Raw genomic sequence first — 27,764 nt, 5'->3', positions numbered from 1 at the left:
GATATGGCTAAAGAACTTCATCGGAGATCTTGGAGTTGTACCAGCTATAAAGGAGCCAATGGAAATTTTCTGTGATAGCGAAAGTGTGGTTATTTTAGCTAAGGAACCAAGAGATCACAGGAGATCTAGGCATATTGGCAGAAAATACCATTTCAGCAGACATCAAATAGAAGAAGGACTCCTCATGGCAAAGAGGGTATCATCGGATGAGAACCCAGCAGATCCCCTCACGAAGGGACTGAGTAGGGTTAAGCAGCTACAACATGCGAGGCGCATAGGGCTGAAGGATGATATTAGTTTTAATAATTACATAGCTCTATGAAACTTGTAAAATGTAATTGACATTTTGATGATTAAATAAAAGTTGTTATTTATTTATGAGTAAAGTGTTACTATCTTATGTTGATCGTGTACTATGGTTTCAATTTTGCATGTTTTGACTTCCAAAATAATTATTTTATTCAAACTCTCCACAGTCAGTTATATGTCGGAAGTAGATATGAATCAAGACTATCATGAATTTGTCTTGTAAGATTTGTCTAAGGTGCATTAGACATATCAATGGTTGCTACAACATTCATGAGTGCTCATAAGTCCTGAGTATTGGATTCAACCCACGCTCACTTGCATCACTTCATGGAATTTACCTCGAGTGATCATGAGACAGTAATATCATATAAATCTTCAAACCTAGAGATATGAGTTGTTGACTATGAGTTGGTTATCCATTGATTGTACAAAAACGCATCCGTCACTCGATGTTATAAAACGTGCTTTTGTGCATAATTCAACAAGTAGTCAGTACAAGCATATGAGTCGAAGTTTATCTATTCCTTCTAGAAATAGAAGCAATATCTGGGCCCCTCGATGATTTGGTTTTGACTTATGTACCGGGCCCGTTCAGAACCTAATTGATGCGTTCAATTTAGTTCTATGTCGAAACAAATCAGATATTGAGAAACAAAGGCAAGACAATAAGTAAGACCATGTTCCATGTGTTTGTCCGGATGATATCTTGAGAGCAAGGGATTATATGATCACTTATCTTAAATGGCGTATCATTATCATCTCAGTTCCTAGAGACATTGAAAGAGCTACGATTGCTAGTCGGATCCTAAAGTCATATCTGCAAATATAGTTATTAGACTTATCCAAGTGGGAGACTGTTGGATATATTGTCTAAGTCCATAACTTTATTTGGTATGTACTTGACCCCACCCGACATGGTCCATTTGGGTTGCATGGCATTGCAATATTTGGATAAACTAAATGAGAGAAAGCACATTTGTGATTATTAATATATTATAAGTTCTAATATATTAATAATAGTATTATTTAATTAGTGTTGATCAAGTATTAATTTAGAATTAATTTGGTGATCAACATGAGACTAATTAAATATATAGGGTTGATTATGACAATCATCTAATCTTTTATGGTGGAATTATGATCCATGGTTTATGGAGTTGGGTTATAACCATTTGGAGCTCCATGGATAGTTCATGGGAGTTACAAACCCATGGATCATTAGAAATGAAGAGTCATGACAATTAAGGGCATTCATGTGTAAACCCTAATTGTGACAACACTATAAAAGGAGCCCTATAGCTAGCAAAATCGGACGACTAGTGATTTCTAAGAGGGCATAACTGATTTCGAGTGCAAGTGTATTCTCTCAAGTTATTCCAAGTCCTGTACTGTTGTGTGAAGCATTTGAGGCACAACATTTGGGATATTAGGCTCACAAAGTCTTCAAGGAATCCAAGTAACAACAAAGGTATGTACTTTTACTAGTTTTATATTACATGTTCCCCATGCCATGCTAGTTAGGAAGTAAACCTTGGAAAAATCAAATTTGCATGAGTATTAGAGAAAACATAGATCCAAGGTTTCTAGGGTTGCATGTACACCATAGGTGTGTTAGAATGCTCAAAACTAGGGGTGAGCGCGGTGCGGTTCGGTGCGGTTATTAGCTAAAACCTCACCACTAACCGCAAATGTGGTTAATCCATTTTCAAAACCGCATGGTGCGGTTATTTTTGCGGTGTGGTTAGGCGGTTATTTTTGCGGTGCGGTTTTGTTTTTTCTGTGTTGCGGTTATTAACCACATGGATTTGGTGCGGTTCTTTTGTGTGGTTTTTAACCACAGTTTAGAGCTCAAATGGTTTTAAGAGTTCAAACATACTACTTGTAATAAAAAAAACCATAAAGTATAAAACAATTAACTTAAATTACAAACAACTAATAGCTTAAAAACGTCAAATTAATAGTAATTAACAAGAAATATCTTAAAATTGTCTAATTTCACCATTTTTTAAAGTTAAACATAACAAAACACCAATACTTTGGTCTTCTAGTATTTTATCCATCTTTCATCCATGAAACTTGTGTTATTTTTAATATTTAATATATTAATAATTAATTAAAAAAATTGTATATAATATATGCGGGGCGGTGCGGTTTTTGAAAACTAATAACCGCACCGCACCGCAAATTTGCGGTTTTTGAAAAACAGAAAACCTCACCATCGGTTTTAATTGCGGTTGCGGTTTGTCGGTTGCGGTTTATGCGGTTTTTGCGGTTAACTTTAGTTGCGGTGCGGTTTTTGCTCACCCCTACTCAAAACCCATCACCTTGCATAGATTATAAAGGTCAACCTAGTTTCAAAATGGACTGGGTTCCAAAGACCAACTAATCCCGCACTTTGTGCTGGAACAGATATGGAGGAATATCATCATACTTTAGTTTGTTGATAGTGGTTGTTCCTATCACATGATAGGAGACATCTCTCAACTTTTATTTAGAACTTTGTTTGAGAGTATGTGTCCTTTGCGGGAAAGGAAGAAAAAAGAGGATTAGAAATGGGGTTTGTACTTAACGATGTAAAGAATTTTTGGATATGTTTCGATATTGAAACACATCTAAGGCTGAACATGCTGTTGCATATGTGTGATGTTCTTAGATCATCTGGATTCCATTGGTGAATTACGGTTTGAGTTTTCTTCCCGATACTCCTGAGTTTTTCTTACAATGATTCGTTTCAAAGACATTCCTAAATTTGCGCATTTATTTTATTTTCTTTCTTCTCCATGCCCATATTAAGGGGGAGAAATAAAAATACAAAAAAATATATAAAAAATCAAGATTTTTAAAATATGTTTTCTTTTGGTAATCAATTTTTGGGAAGTGATATGAATCTTGGTGTTAAAGGGAAATCTGAAATTCGTGTAATGCACTAAAGTTGAATTGTCTAGACTCTGTGTTCAATGTGTTGGTAAGAAGGAAGGATTTAAAAGGACTAGACATAGATTAACAATGAAAGGACTTGACAGTATGGACTTAGATACGACGCTCGGGTAGATTGAGCAGTGAGATAAACAAGGGAACCTACAGAATAGATTAAAGTCATATGTATCTAGAATTGTGGCTCAACATTTCCTCGATGTATGGAATCATGTCCTTAATTCCGGTACTAATTGGGCGACTAAGGGGTTCTGATAATGTAGGTCTGTAGGAAATCATTTTCTTTCTTTCTATCTGTCAGTCATATGTTGCCTCCTCTGCGTGATTGGAACATATTCGACCTGGAATGCAACATATGCAACTATATCTATATGTATCTCCCTATCTATGAAATTCTTTCTATCTGTTAGCGATATGCTTTCCCCTCTACGTGATCGAAAGATCTGACCTGGGACACATCATATGCACCCTACTATCTCTCTAACCCTCTATCTATGTTAGTCATATGTTTTTCCCTCTGCGTGATTGGAAGACATCCGACCTGGGATACAACATATGCATTTCTATATCTATCTTCTCTCTTAATGATTGAATACTCACCTAAAGTAAGGAATTCTTTGGAAGTTCTCGATTACTGGGGTATGTCAGGAATTGGGGAACACGTTCTAGTACATCTAAAATTGAACCACTTAATAGGTTGTCTGTAGATCTCGCTCCTGAATTTAAGTGGACAACAATATCCTTGGACGTCGTCAGTTAAATGGCCTATTTAGGAATATAGGTAGAATGTGTTGTTACTTATAATCTGTCAAACTTACAAATATCATTTGTTTTTAAGTGGACCACAATACTGGTGATTGACCAGAGCTAGACATGCAGGTGTATGCTGATAAACGATATCGAATTGCTTGACAACTTTGATCCCAAATGTCTTTGTTTTTGTTAAATTTGTTCATAGTTTTCCTCTATGTGCAAATTTAAGGGTAGAATTAAAAAAATCAAACAAAAATCAAAAAATTAAAAATCCAAAAATATGTTTATTTCTGTTTTTATTTTTTTTCAGAAAAATCAAAAATCCAAAAATATTTTTGTTTTACTTTTGAGTGTATTTTATTTTTGGTTTTTACTTCTTAGTGATTTCTTCTGTGTGCTAAGTTTACTTTTAGTTTTGTTTTATCTCAAAATTTTCTTTTTCTGGAAAAGCGAATTAAAAAAATTAGAGAACTCAAAGGAAGAAGAGACTCAAGGAGACTGTATCAGAACTTTTTGAGCCAAGGTTACATCCTTGAACAACAGTGGTGAGAAGGGTTTTTCGTAACTCTGTAATCCACAGGGACTTTTTAGTCATTTGTTAGTTTCAAGACACAATGGTGATGATCGAAGAATTCTCATTCGAAGGCACAAGAAGTGAAGATTATTCTTTCAATATACAATCTTTCAACCCTAGAAACAAGGTGAACATGTACTGAAGATTATGTGAAAAATTGCATTGAAGTCTCCTCAATCAATTTGCTGCTATCTATGAACCTGCTGAAGTGATCCAGAAGAATCAGTCTCTCTGTTATTCTCTCAGAAGATTCTCAAGCTAAAAGTGCTGATTTTCAAGAATCCTTATAAGAAGCCTCCACACCCAACGTGCGTTCAAAGTCAATTTTTTGAAGAAAATCCCAACTGTTGAAGATGAATTTATTCATATAAAAGATTCATACTTTCATCTTGAAGTTGTGAAAAAATCGAAGATAAACGCTGAAGCCAAGCTCAAATCGAAGATTGACAAGAAAAGCAAGCTACAAATCCAAGGGAGTTTATTAGGTCATAAGAAAAGAAAGCTATAAACCAAGGGGGAGATTGTTAGGTCTAAATTTATGGTTTATACTTTGCTTTTCTAGGCATTTATAGTTTTCGGTCTAGGGCCGAAAACAGTCTTGGGTTTTGTTGTAGTTTGGACCGAAATCACATGTGATTTCGGTCTAGCTATTGGGTTTTGTCCAAATATATATATATATATATATATATATATATATATATATATATATATATAGTGTCATTTAGGAGTGTAAGGAGGGTGTCTAACGAGTAGAAAACGTTCTAGGGGCTTCCATTGTCATATTCATGTGTCTAGAGAGAGAAAGTAGAGAGAACGTGCAAGTGTGTGTGAATCTTGTGTATTGGATCATATTGAATATCATTGTATACATTGAAGATTCATCTTCTTGTTGTTCTTCTTCTTCTCTATTATATCTTGCATCATCCACTTGATTGGCATTTCGCACCTTCAATTGGATCTGATTGATACATCAAAGCGATTTAGGGACTTACACAATCCAATCCGTTCGTTTACAATATCACACCCAATTGATTATGATATTCACACACATACATATCCAAACATACACTCACATACTTTACAACATATTGACTTCACCTTTAAGCGATATGTCTTCATCTTTACCAGGACTCAATCAACTCTAGAACATGCCCAAATACCACAAGCCTTAGTGTCAACCATGGTGTCTATAGAAGAAAGAAATAAATGTTACAGGTTTATATATGTTATAGAATGATGCCCGATTTAATACCTTGACTGTGCTTCTAAAGAATTGACTTCCATTTTTATTTTATATTGTAGTCTCCATGCTATCAAATTCTTATCTAACATCAATTACCACAATGGTAAGGTAGAATTAATGACTATTTGTTTCAAAGAGCATGTTCAAACTACATATGTTTCATTCCTAAAGCTTGATACATCACCACTAGCAATGAAAATGAAGCAACGGTACAAAAGGATGGCTTGTAAATGTTACACAACAAATTTTAACTAAATCTTGATAAATATCAAGACCCTAGAAATATTGAATCAACAAATTTTGAACTAATCCTAATAAGATTTAGTTCATATAAATGGTTAAGAAACCCATAAATTGACCAGATTCCATCATTTGTGTACATACACCTTCTTTTTCTTGCGTTTAACACTAATCTTAAATAAAATAATAATAATAATAATAATAATAATAATAATAATAATAATAATAATAATAATAATAATAACAATGTACCTCCAAAATTATATTTAAGGCTTTAATTGCAACAACCTGAAACAACAAAAAAGAAATGGTGAATAGAATATACCAATGTTAGAAACATTGTTTATGATATCAAGTTGTAAGTATCAGGATATACATCCCATGGTAATTTTTTTGGATCCCAGTCATGTCATAATAAATAGAACTGGCTCTGTGTAATACTAATATCATCAACAGAAAATCAAAACATTAAATTCAATTGATTCCATAATAAAAAACAAACAAATACTAAAAAGAAAGTACAAAACTTAAACTAGTATAAAGGGGATACGTAGAATCTAAGAGAGGAAAAGTGGTTAGGTACAACGACTTCTGATTGAGGGTGGTGAGTGATGGTGGTGGTGTAGAGGAGAAAGGGATATAAATGCGATGACTTTTAGGGGAAGAAACCCGATAAATGAAACTCCTACATCAAAATATCACAAAAATCAAAATCATGTCATTTTTATCAACATAAACATCACCAAAATCATTTTAAAAAAGGAAACAACAAATTAATAAAAAAACTCATGTCTAGAGATGAAATGTATCTACCTAAAATCAATATATTGTACCCTCTAGGTTAAAGTTCTACAAGCTCTCGGAAATCAGATAACTTGAATATTTGAATTCGAATAGTCCATCCTAACTCAAGTTTGTTTCTATCCTGTAATCGCACAAATACACCCAAATATGTTATCAAGTACATAGAAACGTACTTACCCTCAAATAGCTTCAAACACACAATCAACAAAAAACTTATAATTTTGTATTTCACTTGATCTATGCATAACATCATTGTTTCTTTGTTTCTATTTAAAATTTCTTCATTTTGAAGGTCGTCGACAATATGCAATGGTGAATTGGTAATTAGGTTGTCTGATGGTTGGATGATAGGCGACTTAGGGTTTCGAGAGAGAGAGAGAGAGAGAGAGAGAGAGAGAGAGCGAGAGAGAGAGAGAGAAAGATATGGTTGGATGATAGTGCTGATGATGCATAGCAGATGAAAGCAGCTTGTCAGAATGTTGTTCTCTGGGTAGGTGTGTGACAACCCAAGTTGTTCCGTTACATTTCCCCGTTACCGTTATCGGAATATTCCAGTTTATAAAGGTTCCGTTAGTTAGAGGTCGTCAATTTAATAAAAATTTCATTTGTTTATATTTAATATGCCATTAAGTCATGATAAAAGGAAATAAAAACACATAACACACACTTCCATTTAATTGGAAAAAGTTAGTTTTTATTATTACGACCACTAAATCGGGTGCGACCAAAAGCCCCGTCTAACGGCAGTACTGGGTAGAATTCCACTGAGCTCCAACTCCCACCCATATATATAGGGGAGTAAACTCCATTTGGAGCTTTTCCACCCTCTCTCTCTATACTCTCTCTCTAGACTCGTTTTCGTCCCGAATCCGCAACCAAACGCTTCCAAATCGTAAGTCCACTTACCCTAGCTTATTCTAAACATTATGATGTGTGTTTTTAGCCCAAAAATCGGACTTGGAAGCTGTTAGAATGGATTTTACGGCCTAAGCTCCTCCTTAGGCCGTAAACACCTTAAATGAGGCCAAAATGACCCCTAAATGTCCCTAAAGGCTTGGAAATAAATTAGGGATTTAGCCTAGGAGTGTTTGATCAATTAAAACAATCATTTTGAGGCTTAAAAGAGAGTTTATGGCCCAGACATATGCCAAGGCCGTAAACACCTCTTAAACATGTCAAAATGCCTCCAAAACACTCCCAAACCACCCTAGGACTTAATACATAAATTAGGGGCTTATCTTTTGGGCTTAGATCAATTACACATATGGAATTGGAGGATTAAAAGGAGTTTACGACCCAGACATGTGTCAAGGCCGTAAACTCCCCAAACCAACACAAAATGTTGGTTTTTGTCCCGCAAATGGCCTTAGACTATTTTTATAAAATGCTAGGATTGATTTAAGGGCTTAAACTCCAAGAGCTGTGGGTGTATGAGAGTTCACGGCCAAGCCATAGAGCTTACGGCCGTAAACTCTCAAAGATTGGTCATTTGGACCATAAACTCTAAAGGAGAGCACTCTTGGAACCCCAAACACCCCTATAGCCATGAATAAATTACTAGAAGTGATATAAGGGCTTGAAACTTCACAAAACTCAAGGAATGAGATTTTACGGCCGTAAACTCTCTTAGGAGTTGTCCCTAGGCCGTAAACTCCAATAAAATGCCCTTAAAGACCTTAAACCCACTCATACTATATAGTTTTGGACCTAGAATAATTCCATGAACAAGTTAGAAGCCTTAAAACACACTAGATCCCCTCACCATGAGTTTACGGCCGTAAACTCATGGTGAGTAGTCCCTGGGCCGTAAACATGATATTGAGAGTTTACTCTCGGAGAGTAAACTCCATTCCTAAGCCATGCACACCCTTAAATGTTACCCGGGACACCCAAACACTTAACCAAAGTGTTTTCCGCTCCTTTGAGTGCATATACGTGTTTAATTAGTATTAAATATACCAATTGTATATGAACATATGTTATCATATGTTAAATAGGTCATTGAGTGTGTTCGAGTCCCTACGTGACACCGAACGCCCAAACGGCACCTTCGTCGGACCTACTTACACCAGGTGAGTTCATACCCCTGAATGAACCTTTTAAATGTTTTTACATGTTTTATAGGGGGGAATACAAGTTAAACATGCCAGTTATCATATCAATCACATGTGATTGATAACCCGCATGCACAAGATTTTACCACACTGTATACTGTTTTACCGAGTAGGACACTATAATGGTTTTCAAAAAGGTTTTTCGTTTGTCTCAAGACTCTTATTTATACTGCTTTATTTAAAATTCACTTTAAACTGGGTTATACAGATTTTACAAGATTTTAATCAAAATTCTCTTTCACAACGTATACTTTTACTTGTTAGTTACTGCTGCTTCGCTTATACTTATTTTATACTCCTACTTGGTAACGCTTTCACTTCTTGAAGCGCTTATACATGTTATTGTCTCTATTTCACTTATACTTGTAGTCGCTTATACCTGATAGACGCTCTTACTTCACTTATCGTTGTCTCTACTTCGGGATACGCTTATACTTGTTCAACACTCCTACTTCACTTACGACCTCTCTTACTTCACTTGTTCGACACTCCTACTTCACTTACGACTACTCCTACTTCACTCGTTTGACACTCCTACTTCACAAGAATCACTCCTACTTGTTACACACTCAGTTGTAGTTAGATGTATGTCTATGCTTGTCTAGATGCATATAAGTTATGAATTGAAGGACTTAGGAAGGCTTGTCCGCCCTATTTCCTTTTCTTCGTTGAGATGTGGTCTTGTGGGATCGGATGGCCGTCCGAAGGTCGTTTGTTTCATTAGTTATATATTATGTATACGAGTATGGACGTACAAGTATGCTCTAGTCATTTCAGTTAAGAGTCTCTATCTCTAGTTTACACTTACATTAGAAACACGCTACCCACTATTTGGAAGTCTCTACCTCTAGTTCAGCACTTACACACTACTCATTATTTGGAAGTCTCTACCCACTATTTGGGATGCATCTTCAGGACACGACCTTCTTCGTCGTCTAGTTGGTAACCAGAATCTCCTGTAGGGAGAGCGGACATTATGTGTATAGATCTATACGGGATTGACAACCCCGCACCCAGACTGCTAGCTGCAGTCCTGGCCTACCAAGCCAACGGGTGACAAATGTCAGATTTTAGACGCTTGTAGGGCGTTTGGCACTCTAGTTAGTATGGTTACGAGTATCCCGGGTTACCTTATAATTCTTTGGTCTTAAGGTAATGGTATTTCACCAGCAATTTTCACTGTATGCTGGTAATTCATTTTTCAGAGTCACACTGTTTTGACCTTGCAAGATGTATCTTTCATTTGATACCGTCTGCGGTCTGTATTCTCTGTTTTAGACCTTACTAGACGCATCATTCATTTGGTGCTGTCTGGGGTCAGTATCCACTGTATTCACTGTATTCACTGTATTAGACCTTACTAGTTGTACCTTTCATTTGGTACCGCCTAGGGTCTGTGTCTCTTTTTGTTAGACTGAGCCAGGCGTGTCGTTCTTTCGATACTCTCCTGGAGTCTATGATTCCTTGCCTTAGTCAGCAGTCCTCACTGCTGAGCCATATGTTAGTTCCCTGATATCTCATGCTTTCTTTAATAATCAAATTTAATATTTTGCTAATGACAGCACATAAGGGAAAACTACTTTTTACCACATAACTCTGACCAGTCTTGGTAGAAGACTGTTTTTATTAAAGAAAATATAGGATTTTCTAGAAAGAACTCTAATACACAGTAAACACTTAAACTACTACTTTATAATTTTATTTGAATAAAACGTCACTAAATGCTTATGAACTCACCAGCATTTGTAAAAATGCTGATACTCGCTTTTCAAATAACTTGTATTCTCAGGTCAGAAATTAGACAGGTACATCCCAGGAACTGTGATGAAGATAACTTAGTACCACGCTGTATTTATTTCTATTACTTGTATTACCTTGATGTACTGTAATGTAACCATGTAAAACTATTACTATTAATGCAATGTTTTGTTGTACTTTGATTACTATAATGCATGTGTTGTGATACTTGACATGACGTCATCCACCCTAAAACGTTTCCGCCGTTCCAGTTTTGGGGTGTGACAGATTGGTATCAGAGCATTGTTTATAGTGAGCCAAGTATATCAATTCATAAAAGATATACAACCTATAAACACAAAGGGATAAAACACTATGACCAAGAATTATACTTTAAAATATAACCATATTTTACCAAAGTATAATAACATCCAAAACCTAAACACTCGAACACAAGTATCACAAGAACAACAAGAATAAAAGTCTTCGGATGTTGAGCATTACCGTCAAACCTGGGCAGTTATGTAATCGTAAGCTAGGATAAATGTAACCTAATCAACTACATTTATCCTAGATGCGATGAACATGTGCTTGGGAGTGATAGTGTGTACAACAGGTCTGAAACTTACCAACTAGGAATGTTAGAGCCAAACACTAAGATAAAATACTATAGGAGTATTTTGGAACACTAAAGGATTCACACTAATCCCATAATCATATTCAGAAGATAAGAATCAAATAGGAATTAAAATACCCTAGGGGTATTTTAGGAAACATAAACAACCTTGCGTGAAGAACTAAAAAGATCCTTATTGATATACCTACAACTACAGAGGGTGTACTCCCAAGGTTATATATAATAAGGGTCCCATAGGCTAAGAATGTGTGGTTTCGCTCTACTTCCTTTTCCTCATTGGGATGTGGATATAGAGTAGTATCACATATTCGAAGGCCTATCGGATCTAAGTTATATATGATTTGTATACCCTGTGTAATCGTAGCAGGACTCGATATGGATCATCCAGTGAAATTTTAATAATCTCTTAGGATTATTTAGACATTTCCATTCTCGTGCAAACCCTGTAGAAAACCCTATCCAATTTAGTGCTTAACAGAAGAGTTGAGTCCGACCCCGAAAAAGTTCATTGAGAAGATTTCCTGTTCGGAAATAAATGAACTGGTTCGAGACTATTGAATTCACCAAGTGCCTATGTCTTTTAGGGACATTGGTGAGAAATTCGCCTAAACTTCCGAGATTCCCAGTCATCCACCATGAAGTGATGACACCCAGAGTCGGAATCAGAAGGAAGGCGGAGTAGAAATTCAATATGTCCATACAAGAAGAGAACCCTAGGAAACCAACGCCGATTTCAGTCAAAGATACGAGGCAGACCGAGGTAGCCAGTACACGGAACCCGGGAATTGTCTTTTCCTCGTGTTCGTCACGCTAATACACCCATAAAATAATACAATTTAGTGAGTTAGTGGCTACACTACTCACGCTATGTGTTAGGTAAATCATCGTTTCCCGTTGCCAGATACACGATTAGAGCGGATCCCTGCACCTTTATTGAGAGTGTTTAGCCATGAGCTTTTGTGAGCCTCTCTTTCCGCAGTTTCGTTCCGAACCGTTCTCAAATCTCTCCAGGCCGGAGAGTGAAACCTTTCCCAGTATAAAGGTAACTTAGTGGGAACGACTCGGACCTTATGGCCTTTTTCCGATACTCATACACCTACCTCGATTACCAGGACTACATCATAGGGATGTAGGTCGACACTTAGACAATCAGTACCCTAGGCACGGGAAAAATTTATGCCTAATACGTTCAGGACAGAAATGTCCGGGGTTAACCATCGTCTCTCATTACCTTGTATTCCTTTCCGTATAGGGAAAACCATGCCACCGAAGAAGCGTAACCAATCCACAAGCAAGAAACCTGCTCTCTTATTCGATGAAGCTACGTTCCAAGCTGCAGTCTTAGCAGCCATAGCAGCTGTCATGGCTCACCCGAATGTTAACACCGCCAATGTTAGCAAGGGCCCTGTCGGGATTTCCAATCCTAGCGATGGACAGCAGCAACCAACCCTTTTATACCCAGTCACCCAAGAACCTCCACTGAACCCACTAAAGAGAAAACTCAAGATTGAGGAGGGAAGTACCTCGGCTCAAGGACCTTCCGAAGGGCAACGAGCTAAGGCAGACCATACCCCTGTCAATCCTTCCCTCCCGACCTCAAGAAGACCATACCTAGGAGACCTTCCCCACTGTGGCAAGTGCAGCTACCATCATCATGGTGCCTGCCGGGAACTCTTATGTGCTAGATGCAACATGAAGGGGCATACTGCTCGTGTATTCAGAACTCCGGTGTAGCGTATTGCATCGATCACTAATGCGGCGACCAATCCCATTTGTCACCTATGTGGTGAAATGGGACACTTCAAAAGGGATTGCCCAACTGAAGGAAACAACAAAGACACGGGAGGAGCCTGACTCTACTGCTTAGCGGGAAGCATCAAGGAACTCGTTAGATTTTGGTACGTCTCTCGATCTCGGACAACTAAACTAAAAACAATAAAGGTTTAATTCAAAATGTAAATTCTTCCCTGTAAGGCAAAAGTCGCAGCACTGTTATAAAATTTTAAAAAAATTCATCAGGTAAAACTATAATGGCTAAACATATACGTTACGACCATGTATATTTAAGATGGACAAACCTAGAGTGAGCGAATGCCGCCTCATTTCCTGTTCCTCGTTTGGTTGTGGATTTAGGGCGGGGTCACTCAGTCAACAGTCCTCCCCACCTTAAATATACATGACTAGTATATGTGAGTCGATTATAGAAATGCCTCGTGAGAATCCATTCATGAAAAGGTACTCCACTCAGAAACACTTAGAACTCTCTATAGTTCCGCGTCGACTCTATCGGTCCAAGCATCCACGGTAGTGATACATAGGACGAAACCCGAGACGCCTAGAACTTGTGTGCCTGTTCGGCACATGACTCTATCGATCTTCACTTTATATCATGTCGAAGTGTGCCAACTTCGACGACTCTATTGATCATGGTTTGACTTCGTGCAACCATGTGTACATCCTTAGTGCTGTGTAAAAAGAACTTTCTCCATAGCCATGTCGGCAAATAAAGGTTCTTCCGAACCTAAACCTAACACAAATAATCAAACTAAATGCGATCCGTCAATCGTCTCACTTATCTCAAACCTTCCGAAGTACCCAAGAGAGGGTACCACACGCCGTTGACCGACCCCTCGTAGTCAGATGAACACCGAAGTGAAGGACACTGTAGATACTCCAGAAGACGACAACCATCCGAAGCATACTTCGTAGATTCCCCAGAAAGACCCTTCGCAGCTCGCACATCGAGTTCGTGAACCCAGAGAACAGAACTCATGATACTGACCACTATAACGAGGTATATGCATAAAGGTGGCATATAATTGAGATCAAAAAGATTTAAGGTGTGGGTTTCCTCCCTATTCCCTGTTCCTCGTTGGGTTGTGGGTTTGGGGTGGAGTCGCACAGTTGAACATCCTGCCGGCCTCAATTGTATACTGCTTGCATACACCAAGTATTGGTGGTTAGGCTAAGCATGAGCTCTACCACGAACCTCTTAGAAAAGCCCTTCACCCTATTCCATAACATAGGAGCCGGAGTCAAGAGAATCACTGCGGGTTGAGCTATTAAAGTTCCGAGTGATGAGACCCTATACCCACTAGATTTGACCTAGATCGAGAAAACTCAAAACCTTCGGAAGAGTAGTTGCAGTAGATGCTCGCACTACTCAGGCACCTCGTCCGCCCAGTTATAGACAAGTGGTGCTTATCATCCTCCACCCTCTCGCAAGGAGGAAATCGTCGTCACCCTGTAGACGATGAATTACACTTTCCAAAGTGAACACTAGGATACCGAGAACCACAGGATAACCTTCGCAGCCAAGAATACTTGGTCAAGTGCGAAAGTAGTTGCGTTAAGCCTCATGACCCGAATCTCGAAGAGATCATAGACTTGACACCAGCCCTGGTTTTAGTCGAAGGGTTATGCAGGAACATGCGCTTTCCGCACTAGGGTAAACCAAAGTCTTGGAAAATCCTTGGACTATTAGGTGTTCCACGAATACTATCTCACGCAAAGCTAGTAGAACCACCTCCTGAGATAGTCCAACGCTCGTCTGGTGAAACCCTATCTCCCCGACCTGCAGGGTTTCCGTATCTCAAGATCCCTTAGTGCAGATTCATTTTTGCACAAGCTTGAGATAGACCCTCTATAGCAAACAGATAACGATAGTCACGCAACCCACTCGACGATCTAGAAAGTCTCTATCAACCAGTTAACAGGAAACACGAGACCAAAGACCACCCGAGCTTCCTAAGAACCAACCTGAAGGACTACACTACAAGTACGGGAGAGAACGTTAGGAACTTCGGAATGGCGGTCACGCTAGTGATGATCTTGCCATAGAAGTACACTATGTTCTTAGTACTGAAAAGCTCTACCAATTCCGAGAGCTTAGGACCATCTGAGAATTTTCATGGAGACTTGGCCCAACCCTTTTCAGGCCGCTACTTCTTTCGGATATACCACAAGATTCACACCCGATCGATCCACTTCTTAGACTTGATATGTGATCTCCTGACATCACTCTTCGTGCCTCACTCATCTTGATAGAATCCATTGAGAACCCTAACCTTGTAGATACACCAGTTGGAACCCACTAGCTACACGAGACGGAATCCGCATCCCGTACGTGGAGCTCTGTTGAAATGACAAACACAAACTAGAGTTCACTTGGGAATGCGAGGACAACCATATAGGAAGTACTCTCTTACCTCTACTTGGCCATTCATCCCTACTTCCTTGCCTAGACCTGAATTTCGGGACGAAATTCCCTCTACCGGGGGGATGATGTGACAACCCAAGTTGTTCCGTTACATTTCCCCGTTACCGTTAACGGAATATTCCAGTTTATAAAGGTTCCGTTAATTAGAGGTCGTCAATCTAATAAATATTTCATTTGTTTATATTTAATATGCCGTTAAGTCGTGATAAAAGGAAATAAAAACACATAACACACACTTCCATTTAATTGGAAAAAGTTAGTTTTTATTATTACGACCACTAAATCGGGTGCGACCAAAAGCCCCGTCTAACGGCAGTATTGGGTAGAATTCCACTGAGCTCCAACTCCCACCCATATATAGGGGAGTAAACTCCATTTGGAGCTTTTCCACCCTCTCTCTCTATACTCTCTCTCTAGACTCGTTTTCGTCGCGAATCCGCAACCAAATGCTTCCAAATCGTAAGTCCGCTTACCCTAGCTTATTCTAAACATTATGATTTGTGTTTTTAGCCCAAAAATCGGACTTGGAAGCTGTTAGAATGGAGTTTACGGCCTAAGCTCCTCCTTAGGTCGTAAACACCTTAAATGAGGCCAAAATGACCCCTAAATGTCCCTAAAGGCTTGGAAATAAATTAGGGATTTATCTTAGGAGTGTCTGATCAATTAAAACAATCATTTTGAGGCTTAAAAGAGAGTTTACGGCCCAGGCATATGCCAAGGCCGTAAACACCTCTTAAACATGTCAAAATGCCTCCAAAACACTCCCAAACCACCCTAGGACTTAATACATAAATTAGGGGCTTATCCTTTTGGGCTTAGATCAATTAAACATATGGAATTGGAGGATTAATAGGAGTTTACGGCCCAGACATGTGTCAAGGCCGTAAACTCCCCAAACCAAGCCAAAATGTTGGTTTTTGTCCCCCAAATTGCCTTAAACTATTTTTATAAAATGCTAGGAATGATTTAAGGGCTTAAACACCAAGAGTTGTGGGTGTATGAGAGTTCACGGCCAAGCCATAGAGCTTACGGCCATAAACTCTCAAAGATTGGTCATTTGGACCATAAACTCTAAAGGAGAGCACTCTTGGAACCCCAAACACCCCTATAGCCTTGAATAAATTACTAGAAGTGATATAAGGGCTTGAAACTTCATAAAACTCAAGGAATGAGATTTTACGGCCGTAAACTCTCTTAGGAGTTGTCCCTAGGCTGTAAACTCCAATAAAATGCCCTTAAAGACCTTAAACCCACTCATACTATATAGTTTTGGACCTAGAATAATTCCATGAACAAGTTAGAAGCCTTAAAACACACTAGATCCCCTCACCATGAGTTTACGGCCGTAAACTCATGGTGAGTAGTCCCTCGGCCGTAAACATGATATTGAGAGTTTACTCTCGGAGAGTAAACTCCATTCCTAAGCCATACAGACCCTTAAATGTTACCCGGGACACCCAAACACTTAACCAAAGTGTTTTCCGCTCCTTTGATTGCGTATACGTGTTTAATTAGTATTAAATATACCTGATAGACGCTCTTACTTCACTTATCGTCGTCTCTACTTCGGGATACGCTTATACTTGTTCGACACTCCTACTTCACTTACGACCTCTCCTAATTCACTTGTTCGACACTCCTACTTCACTTACGACTACTCCTACTTCACTCGTTTGACACTCTTACTTCACAAGAATCATTCCTACTTGTTACACACTCAGTTGTAGTTAGATGTATGTCTATGCTTGTCTAGATGCATATAAGTAATGAATTGAAGGACTTAGGAAGCCTTGTCCGCCCTATTTCCTTTTCTTCATTGAGATGTGGTCTGGTGGGATCGGATGGCCGTCCGAAGGTCGTTTGTTTCATTAGTTATATATTATGTATACGAGTATGGACGTACAAGTATGCTCTAGTCATTTCAGTTAAGAGTCTCTATCTCTAGTTTACACTTACATTAGAAACACGCTACCCACTATTGGAAGTCTCTACCTCTAGTTCAGCACTTACACACTACTCACTATTTGGAAGTCTCTACCCACTATTTGGGATGCATCTTCAGGACACGGCCTTCTTCGTCGTCTAGTTGGTAACCAGAATTTCTTGTAGGGAGAAAGGACATTATGTGTATAGATCTATACGGGATTGACAACCCCGCACCCAGACTGCTAGCTACAGTCCCGGCTTACCAAGCCAACGGGTGACAAATGTCATATTTTAGACGCTTTTACGGCGTTTGGCACTCTAGTTAGTATGGTTACGAGTACCCCGGGTTACCTTATAATTCTTTGGCCTTAAGGTAACGGTATTTCACCGGCAATTTTCACTGTATGCTGGTAATTCATTTTTACAAGTCACACTGTTTTGACCTTGCAAGATGTATCTTTCATTTGATACCGTCTGCGGTCTGTATTCTCTGTTTTAGACCTTACTAGACGCATCATTCATTTGGTGCTGTCTGGGGTCTGTATTCACTGTATTAGACCTTACTAGTTGTACCTTTCATTTGGTACCGCCTAGGGTCTGTGTCTCTTTATGTTAGACTGAGCCAGACATGTCGTTCTTTCGATACTCTCCTGGAGTCTATGATTCCTTGCCTTAGTCAGCAGTCCTCACTGCTGAGGCATATGTTAGTTTCCTGACGTCTCATGCTTTCTTTAATAATCAAATTTAATATTTTGATAATGATATCAATTAAGGAAAAACTACTTTTTACCACATAACTCTGACCAGTCTTGGTAGAAGACTACTTTTATTAAAGAAAATATAGGATTTTCTGGAAAGAACTCTAATGCACTGTAAACACTTAAACTACTACTTTATAAAGTTATTTGACTAAATGACACTAAATGCTTATGAACTCACCAGCATTTGTAAAAATGTTGATACTCGCTTTTCAAATAACTTGTATTCTCAGGTTAGCATTAGACAGGTACATCCCCGGAGTTGTTGATGAAGATAGTTTAGTACCACGCTGTATCTATTCTATTACTTGGATTACTTTGATGTATTGAAATGTAACCATGTAAAATTATTACTATTAATGCAATGTTTTGTTGTACTTTGATTACTATAATGCATGTGTTGTGATACTTGACATGACGTCATCCACCCCAGAACGTTTCCGCCGTTCCGGTTTTGGGGTGTGACAATGTGTGTAAAACCTGCAACACATACGAACTCATATATAAGAAAACCCAAGGTTGTAAAAATCGGTTAACGGTAGCTCGACAGTCGACTGGTGTTAAGGGATTAATTGATCTTGGCAAGGATTAATCGATGATTAATCAAGGACCATAGAATATTCATAAAATATTAAAATTAATTAAATATTAATATATCTTAAGAGAAAAACAAGTACTTCAAAATTAGAAAATAAGAAAAATTGTAATTTGGAAATTTGGAAATACGAAAATATGAACATTTTGGTATAATATTTGAAATTTTGAAAATTTGAAAATTTTGGAGTAAAAAAAGAAAGTTGGTTTTTTGAATTTTTAAAATTTTTTTTGACCTTTTTTTAATTTTTTGATCTTTTTTTACTTTTTTGACTTTTGTTGACCAATTAATTCCGTCGAGGCCGATTAATCCCGCCAAACCTGATTAATCCTAAATTTCCGATTAATGCCCTAATCCTCAACGGTTGGAGAACGCCAAGCGATTAATCCACGATTAATCGCCGATTAATCCCAATTTCTGCAACCATGAGAAAACCTATTGTCCCAAAACAAAAACTAAGCAAAATAAACTCACATAAATAGAAGAACAGAGGAAGGGAAGGGACATCGACTTACCAATGGTGGTGCGCATGTGTTGTGTTGCTCTGGTGGTGGTGATGAGTGGTGTGACGATGGTAGGGAGAGGAACGACGACTTGCTTCAATACCTAAATCATTTGTGTAATTTGTAGGTAGGCGTGATCTTACCAGTTTCCATTTGACAAATGTACAAAAATATAAGAGATTTATGTGTAATATTCTTACGTAAAGCTTGCTTGGTTTTGGAGGTTTGATTGGGTTTAAATAAACCGAAACTCATAGAAAAATAGATGAAAACTTGGAGAAAATCAATAGCTGATAAAATGATTCACAAAGAACCTGATTTCTTGAATTATATGGTAACCACGAGCCTAAGATGTAGGAGATACAGAAGATTTGAAAATGCTAAAATTTAGGGAATGTGGGTTCAATTCGCGGATGACAAATTCAAGATATAAAATTGGCTGAGCCGAACTACCGAAATTTGTGAATTAATTTGAAATTTTAAATGATAGAGTATGACTTTTGAATTACATATTACCTTTGACTTTTTCGCTGATCTGACCGGATAAGATTTACATTTTTTACATGCATAAACTGATTGTACATATTGCATTATAGTTTGTACGACTTAATTTTAAGCGTTTGACCAAATATGGTTTATAATATATATATATATATATATATATATATATATATATATATATATATATATATATATATATATATATTTGAGACCATAATAATTTTGTGAGACATGAATATTCAAACCTAATGATTCATCTTAGACATTAATAAAATATATTTCTTAAATGCAAAATAAATAAAAAATTTTGAGTTTTTAAAAAAATATTATTATGGTCATTTGATTAATACAAATAAATAATTAATAGAAAAATACAAATTTTTAAATATATGTGAACTCTTCTGATAAAATATTACATTATAAATTTAAAAAACCGAATTTTTAGAATATTCAAATATTCTACTACAATATTAGATTGTAAATATACAAACAAATTTATTAGAATATTCGAATATTTTAATAATTGTATAGAATATTAGAATATTTTATCATATCTAAAAATTCTAGTAGAATATATTAAAGTATTCTAAAAATCTAAAATTCTCATTTCAATATTACAATTTAATATTTTAATAGAATATCTCAAGTATATTAGAAAAAATGGTTGTTTTTTTTTTGGATAACTAAAATGAAGAAAATCATAATTAAAAAAGAAAGTTGTCATTTTTTAATTTAGATATTTTTTAATCTTTTGACCACCAAAATAAGTGGCTAAGATCCTATCCTCGTGTCTCACAAAATTAACATTATCTCAAATTAACATCTCTGTCTCTTTTTCTCTCTTTCTCTCTTTCTCTCTCTCTCTCTCTCACACACACACACACTGTCTCTCTTGCACACACACATACTCTCTCTCTCTCTCTCTCTCTCTTTTTCTATATATATATATATATATATATATATATATATATATATATATATATATATATATATATATATATATATAAAGAGAGTGAGAGAGATATGAAAGTTCTTTTTCAAACTTAATCATTTTTAAAAACTTGACAACTCCTAAGCTGTTAGTTACTTTTCAAAACCAAAACAATCATTATTCTTCAAATGCTCAGTCTAAGAGGACCAATACAAAAATAGAAATTATGAACTTTTTTTTTTGAAATATACATATATGTGCCTCTAAATATGCATGGATGCATATTTATGTATTATGTATTTTTTTTTTTTTATGTTTTTAGGTTGCGATATTCTTAAAAGCTGCTATTAAAGTCCGGTTGTTGTGTTGGTTTTGAAAAATAGTGGCAAAAACGTAAATATGAATGCATGTATTTGTATGAGCGCTCAAACGTGTATAAATGCACATTTCAGAATATAAAAATCATCAAATCTTTTTTTAGCCTAAATATGGGTTACACATACAATTTGGAGAATATTAGTGACTTTGATTTGAATAAAGTTAAACATATTTATAATTCTCGAGTTTTTACAAATATTTAAGTTTTCAAAATAACTGATACCCTCTCTCTCTTTATATATATATATATATATATATATATATATATATATATATATATATATATATATATATATATATATAAAGAGTTGATTTTTCATAAGTATATATACATTTTCTTAAATATTCATATGCATAAAAAATATGGATATTATAAAAACGGCAGTTAAAGAAAATTAATATTAAAAACGACATATTGCAACTTTTCGTTGAATTGAAAAAAAAATGTTAAATTTTATTATTGCAAAGGAAATATTGCTTATAATTTGCTTTTTATTATTTAAAAAAAATTAATTATATTTTTAAGTATATTCATATTTGCTTATGCATACATAGATGAAAAAAAAAATATAAATAAATAAAATCATTTTTTTGTAATTCTTTTAGATCCGAGATCTCCATACACATGTAAAATTTAGTTTCGAAAATGCATGTGGATAATTCTTTTTACTATTTATAGATCTTGCTCCTCACCCCGTCAAATCCCCCCCCCCCCCCCCCCCCCCCCCTCCTCTCTCTCTTTTATATATATATATATATATATATATATATATATATATATATATATATATATATATATATATATATATATATATATATATATATATATATATATATAGTGAGGTTCAATAGAGAACCATAATTAACTAAGGAAACAATCTTTTTTTCAACTTTTAGAGCTTATTTTTTATCAAAAAAAAACTAAAAATACAGAAATTCATAACTTTTATTGTTTTTCCAATGATATCAAATTCGGAAATAAAAATTCGTCAAATTCACAATGTGGATCTTTGAAATTTTACAATGTGAATCTAAATCCACACGATGAATCCGAAAAATATATTTAACATTCACAATGTTATGTTATGAATTTAGATATTTTTAGTTTTTATTTTCGATAAAGAATAAGCTCTAGATTTTGAAAAAAAAAATATGGTTGTCTGTTGAACTTTCATATATATATATATATATATATATATATATATATATATATATATATATATATATATATATATATATATATATATATTAACAAATGCATGCGTGTTGCGCTTCTATTAATCTACCTAAAATAGGAAAAAAAATATCTTGCTTAAATTAACTAAATCAATGTTATTAACAATTAAATAATAATGTTATAATAACCCTAAAAAAATGTTTGTAAATATAGTTATTATGTTGAACTATATAATAAAAGAAAAAGTTGGAACTTTGAGTTGTTTTACAAATATAAAGTTATGTTATTACAATAGAAAAAAAAAACCGTAAGTTGTTAAAAGTAACTAAGTTGTAAGTGTTATCTATTAAATAATAATTTCATATTAAATTCAAAAGTTTATTTTAAATACTATCATTATGTAGAAAAAGTGACAAGATACACATCTTTTATAAGATTGAAACTTAAAATTGTAATTATTACATGGTTGTAAATTCGGCCAACTATGCCAAATAGGCCAATTATTCCGACTCGACCTCTAACCAAGGGATTTTTTTTCAACTCAGCCAAAAGGTTCAAGTGTTTATTAAATCAGCTGAAATATGTAAAATTTAGATCGATTCAACTCTATATACCCAATAACATTTTTTTATGGAAAACACGGTTTGAACTAGAAAAAATTCAGTCCACAACCATTTTTGAAAATCTAAAACTTAACTTGACACTTTCCAACAAAGTTATTCTCAAAAAAATTACCTTCATCATCCAACAAAGACAAGTACAAAGAAGTTCTCATGGTTTAGTCCTTTGACGCATTCCATAATCTTTTCTATTTATAGAGTTTGATACATTCTCATGTTTACTTTCACCATCAATTTTAGCTAAAATATATAAATAAATTAATGTTATCCAAAAAAATTATTGTTCAATAATTCCATTTTTTAATAATCCTGTAAGTTGTTATCCAAAAAGTAAGTTTTTATTGAATAACTTTTTGTTAAATCCCAAAATCATACATTTCGCAAGGCTACACACTAATAAAAAGTTTGTTTATTTGTATTTTCATGATTTAAAAGTTAATTATAAAATGGATTTATCTATTAAATTTAATTGAGTATACATTTTGTGCTTTTGAATCAAAAGGATATTCTAAACATTTACAATTTTATGGTCATGTAGATGTTTTTTATTTATTTGATATTATTTAACAAATTTATAGTATTATTAGAAAAAAATTACAAAGTCATGTGAGTTTCAAATGAATGTGATAAAAGAAAAATTATTTTCTTTTTAAGTATTGTATGATGATAATATGTCTAATTATATTTTTACAAGAACATAATATCATAATACCCAGAGAAGTTTTTAAGGGTAAAAAATGATTAATGAATTATGTTATTATTTACACTTTTTAACAATACCTTTATTTAAAGTATAAAAGAGTTTACTAAGTTTTGTATATCATGACGATATAAGAGCAAATTGGCTTTATCATGTACCTTTTTGTTTCATGTTTTTTAATTCCACGTTGCTTAAGAAACAAAATTGAAATGAAAGAAAGCAACTATAAGTAAAGATGCTAACATATTTTTTATCCCAGGTTGTTTAAGAAACAAAACTTAAGGGAATACAAATATCTATAAGTAAAAAGGCCAAAAATGTTTCTCTTATATATTTGTTTTCTTATGTGTTTAATTATAATTTATAACCGATTTAGGCATCAACTATCATATTTTATACCATTTTTGATGCCCTACATTGATAAAATATAAAATGATGATATTTAGATGACCTTATTTAATGAAATGTTATCATCATAAACTTCCCACTTTGTATTTAAGTTTCATGAGAAGCCTTGAGAAAAATCTTTTTTACCCCTTCATGTCAAGACTTTTTAATGGGTTTAAACTACATAATTTTAAGTCTAGAAGTTCACTTTTTGAACATTTATATATTTACAATGTTCAACTTAATTATTTTGAATAGTATTCAGACATTGTGATAACACAAATTAAAATAAATATATAAATATATGGTATAAATGTATTATTATAATTATGATTAAGGAATTAATTAGGAGTAAATAGAGAAATTATGGAATTTTAATTCCAAAACCCATCACTTTGATTAGAGTCATAAATTTGGACTTTTAGGTTAACTAGAAAGGTTACAAACTTGGGCAATATAAAAGGCACGAGAAATAGAGTGGAATGTCCACAAAAGTTCCAAGAAAGGTTGGAGAAACAAAATAGAAATCGGGGTTTGAAGTTCGTGAAGGTTTTCAGAGCTATTTTAGAAATTAAGGTATGTCTCTTCGATTTGATTTTGATTAAGTTGTTTGAGTAGGTATTTTGGTTCAATCATATGTCTCTTTTCGGCCAAGAAATAATCGAATTTGGCGAAAAACAAATGTTATGTTTTGTTAAAAGAAATGGTGAATTTAAACTTGCTTTATAATAAGTTATTCAAGATTTAGTATATGACTATGTTAGTATTAAATGGAGATGATTAACGGTGGTTTTATAAATTTTATTTGACAACAGTTTTTAAGTTTTAATGTGATAAAATGGTCGAAAACATTTTTATTGTTTGGGTAAAGAAGAAAAGAATCTGGATCTTTTGAAACGGTTTTCTTGATGTTTCAAATGATAAAAATGATATTTACATAAATGGTCCCACTATTGTTGATAAGTTGACAATTTTAATTTTCACAAATTGGTAACAAATGTGTTACTTGTGTATCATAACAAATGATATAAAAATAGCCCCTCCAGTTTTTATAATTTGATAATTTTTAGTTTTGTACATCACATAAATGATTGTTATTTTAAATTTGCTACTTTATATTGATGCTAATATTACTTATTGTTATTATTCAAACAAAGTCTTTGTTTTAAGGTTTCGTTATTTTTACATTTGAGTTTTAAATATTTTATGGGTAAAACCTCATTAAATGGGAATGACGACATGAAAAGAAAATGAAGAAAAAGATAATAATTTTTTTATTTAAGTTGTTACGCACATTTTAATTAATATCATGAAATAATTATTGGTTGCCCAAATGAGACATATGTGTGATGGAACCAAAACAAACACATAAGATGTTTATAAGATTAAGCCTTAGAAAATAAATGTTGGTTAAACGTAGGGTGCATGTATGCGGGTAGCGTGGCGACATCCCGTTAAGACTAACGTCATCAAGATGAGTTTTTCGTGTTCTGTGGTTGCTCGCACATAAATGTTTGTCATGCGTTTATTATGTGGTTTTTATTTATTTATTGACAGTATGTTTTATGATAAGTATGGTTGCATACAAATGTTATTCGGTGTTTAATCGTCGTGAGCATGACGGATGTGTGTGATCGGTGGGGATAGGAATTGAGAATCATACTCATTTCCTTGGATATTTAAAATACTTGAGTACAATGGATGATTAGTTGTCTCAAGGAGAAGGGAAATGAACCTTTGGTTCTTTCTCTATATAATTAATCATTCCCCTAAATTATGACATTGCATGATATGTGTGTTGTATGATTTATTGAAACGATATGATAAAACCTTTTGTCTTTTTTAATTGATGGACATATATGTGAAACACGAACTCACTAGGCCATAGTCTTACCCATTTAGAAACTTTAAATGTGCGCAACCCAGGAAACTATTTAGCAAATGGCAGTAAGAGGGCAAGGAGAACGATTTTACAACAAGACGATAAAGGAGTTCCGCAAAGACGTAACACCCGAAGTTCTTCAATTGAAGATTTTATTTTATTTTATTTTGCTTCTGCTATAGTTTAGTCTATACTTAAGTTTAGAAATGATCATGGGAGATGTTCGAACGATTATTTGTCATTTAATTGATAGTTGAAAATCGGGGTGTTATAAGTTGGTATCAGAGCGTTGTTTAAGCAGATTAGGTGTTTCCGTAAACACTTAAGCTTAGACGGAAGGAGCGAGAGGTAACGTAGCAACTAGTTTAGACCATATCTTACTAGTACGCATCATGTCCTCAAGGATATCAGGGAGGCTTACTAAGGTGACACTAGAGCGGGAAGACATTCTAGTTGGAGCTTAAGTTGTTGCACTCGGAGAAGTAATAGAGACTCTTGTAAGCCCTACTTCTAGTTGTTGGCACGGCTAGGGTCGAGGTAGAGGTAGGTGTAGGGTAAGAGGTCTAGGAGTCATCATAGCACATGTACAAGTAAAATTGGTGTAATTAAGCTTTAACTCTAAACGAGGTCGTGGTCCGGGTTGAGATTGCGTACAAGGTCCTACAACAAATATGGTTACTCGAGAATAATCAATTGATGAGATTGCTCAGGATCTGCAAGCTACATTGTTGAATGTAAATGTTCTGGACCGAGATGCACTATAGAATATGAAATGTGGTAACATGGTTGATGAAGAGGAAGGCTTTGGATATAGTATCTCAGTTCCAATTTCTGACCCTAGTGTTGCACTAAGCATTATGTAAACGACAAATGATGAGGTAATTGTTACAATACGTTCATGACTTGTAAAACACAAACGTGTCATGGGGACGTTGATCCTATCGTATCATCAATGTGGATCACGGAGATAGAGGAAACATTAGATACCGGTAAGTGTGGAAATAAGGACAATGTGGTTTATGTCGTGACGATGTTTAAAAATGAGGCTTTATACTGATGGGGAGGGTAAAAACAATTAGGGTGTCGGATACAACCAATAGGATGTCATGGGATGAGTTTGCAAGAATCGTTAGAGAGATGTTTTGTCCTCGAACAGTGATCAAGAAGTTAGAGGAAGAATTCTTGAGACTGGAACAAGGAAATGTGACAGTGAGATACTATACTAGCACCGATAAGGATGAAAGAATTTATTTAGCAGTTGGAGGATTTGCTTGATAAAGTTTTTATCCGACATATTACATCACCATGGGGTGCACTAGTAGTGTTCGTCACGAAAAAAAAGGGGACGATATATATGCGTATAGATTGCCAAGAGTCAAAGAAGGTGTAAAGCGTTACAAATTATGGAAGGTTAACGTTGTCACTTATTCACTAAGTCGTATGTAAGGAAGGAACCAAGAAAGATTTATTTGATGAGGATTGGTGTAACCTTTAGTGTATTGGGTGGACTGAAGAAGAGTCGGAAAGAATCCTCAGTAGAGAAGAAGTGGAAAGCTCTTAGAATTTATTGCCTAATATATGATGACACATTTAATGACATGGGTGTATGATAGCCGAGAGCATAACGGGTGTGGTGTGACCGAATGGAGATAGGAAATTGAGACGTTACTCATTTCCTTGGATATTTAAATGCTTGAGCACAACAGACGGGTTGTGCCAAGTGAGAAGGGAAGCGGACCATTGGTTCTTTCTCTGGATATATAAAATGCTCCCTTAAACTGTGTCATCGGGTGAAATATACGTGATGGAAAAGTTAGTTAAGTTGTATGTTGATAAGATGGT

This window comes from Lactuca serriola, chromosome 4, assembly GCF_051521515.1.
Source record: "Lactuca serriola cultivar US96UC23 chromosome 4, Lser_US96UC23_V15, whole genome shotgun sequence".
In the NCBI taxonomy this organism is placed as follows: domain Eukaryota; kingdom Viridiplantae; phylum Streptophyta; class Magnoliopsida; order Asterales; family Asteraceae; genus Lactuca; species Lactuca serriola.
Note: the sequence above shows the minus strand (reverse complement) of the source record.